We start from the raw sequence: 2,500 nt of genomic DNA on the forward strand, positions 1-2,500 counted from the left end.
ATATACATATATATATATCTATATATATCTATATATATATATATGTATGTATGTGCGTGTAATGTACACACATACACACACACACACGTACGCATACATACATGCAAAAAGACACGTACACACGCACACACACGTACACACGCATATATATATATATAGATATGTATACATATATGTATATAGTTGTATAAATATATACATATATATTCATGTATGAGTCTTGTATATATATAATATGTATATATGTATACATATATAAAGATATATACACATACGTATATATATATATATATATATATATATGAATGTGTATCATCGTTTACACAACTATATGTGTGTATATATGTAGTATACTCGTAAACAGATAAAATATGTCTATATTTTATCTCTCACATAATAAATAGTGAGATAAACAGAGTTGTTCGCTTGATATTTCCTAACGAAAGATATATCAATGAAAATAGGATTTCGTCTAAAATATTTCTTTCTATGCGATAAGAAAAACTAGCCACCATCTTCTCCTTTACTACCGAAAGACACATGCTCATTTTTATTGATGTGTGTTTTTTTTGTCTTTTTTTTTGCCAGTTGCTCTTATTAAACCTGAAGCCAGAACTCGCTAAGCACTGTCCCTGCACGTACGTAACTGTCGTTGTTGAGACTTTGTTGTTGTCATCATCTAGGCCCCTTTCAAGCTTGAGTAAGCATGTCTATGATGAAATCATCTGAACGTCCTTGTTTTTTTATGGATAATGTATGCGACACGGTCTTTTTGTTTTCTGTGTACTTTGAAGGATATTTCGCTGTTAAGTCTAATGGTAGGATATTCATTGAAAAAAAAAAATTTATAAGCTTGTAACGCATCTTGGATCTCTTTCAGGATCGGTAAATTAAGGTACTTGTTAAGCAATGGAGTCGTCGGAATGGACTACTACCCCGGCGCTCAAAATTACAGCTTTATAAGAAGAATGATATTGTTTTGTAAACGTTGATGTCAAGCAAATGGCTAGATCTGAGACCAAGTGAGGAAACTTAAGCAATTATGGTGGCGAAGGATTTTCATGTCAGCCTTTGAAAATCTCTCAAAAACTGTTAACTTTAAGCATGGCTGTGTGGTAAGAAGCTTGCTTTCCAACCACGTGAACCCGGGTTCAGTCCGACTGCGTGGCACCTTAGGTACGTGTCTTTTACTATTATTGCCTCAGCCGACCAAATATATATATATATATATATATATATATATGCATCGCTTTCTCGCCTTTCGTAATAGTAGTTTTGTTGTGGTGGGGGTAGTAGAAGGGATGGCGGCGGCGGTAGCTGTGGTAGCGATGGTTGTGGCAGCGGTAGTTGTTGCGCCGGAGCGGTTTTGGTGGCGGCGGCGGCGGTGGTGATGTCATTGGCAATAGATGCACTAGTAATAATAATAGTAGTAGCAGTAGTAAACGTAGTAGCATTAGTATTCTCTTCCTCTCTCTTTCATCTTTCATGCAACCTCTGCCTTCGACTCAGTCATCTTCTACTTCTTTCTCGCTCAGACATCCATTTCGCTCCCTCTCTCTCTCTCTCTCTCTCTCTCTTTCTCTGTTTTTCTCTGTTTTTCACTCTCTTCTCCTCACACTCATCTTCTCTCCATCATCTCTACCTCCCCCCTCTCTCTCATTCCTCATTTCTCATCTATCATCTTTTTCTATTGTATCTTTGGTTTGGCATGACATAACTTGGCTTGCAGTCAGAGAAACGTTTCTGTTAGAATGGCGGCGAATCATGCGGATTTTGCTAATTTCATGCAACAAACTACACCGCATACGGCAAGTTTGTTTATTACAGATGCTTCGGAGACAAAACACATCAAAGATATGAAGACATATTTACAATATCTAATCTCATCTCATTTTGTTTTTTGTTCTCTTCACATTCTGGTTTTATTTTTCTTCTGCCTCAACTTTCTTATTTAAACTCGACATCCGTCTTCTAAAACAACAACAACAACATCAACAATAATAATAATAATAATAATAAAAGAACAACAACAGCAACTACATTAGCTGCAGCAACAATTACAACAACACCGATATACGGTTCTCTTTGTAGTTATGTTGTATCTACAAGCTGAATAAATATTATCATAAAGAGTGATCGTAGATTTAAACGTTCAAGACATTTAGGCGATTCACTCTGATTGTGTAAAATCTTTTAACCTTCCTTATTATATTTACTCATCGTTTTTATTGCTTTTGTTTTTGTCGTTTCGTTCATCTGCTTGCCAATCTTTCTCAGTGTTACATTGTATTTTGAAATTTATCAAAACAAACACACACAAAAAAAATATATTCAAAAAAAAGAGCTATTGTTTCTTTGCGTACATGCAAGGAAAGATTTTCTGGTATATTGGCACAACATACAACAAATTTGGATGGCTATCGCTTATTATATATCAACTCACACTTGTTGTACTTTTTTAAGCATGGCTCAACATTGATCCAGCAAACCTACAAGTAAA

This window comes from Octopus bimaculoides, chromosome 19 (genome assembly GCF_001194135.2).
Source record: "Octopus bimaculoides isolate UCB-OBI-ISO-001 chromosome 19, ASM119413v2, whole genome shotgun sequence".
Lineage (NCBI taxonomy): Eukaryota > Metazoa > Mollusca > Cephalopoda > Octopoda > Octopodidae > Octopus > Octopus bimaculoides.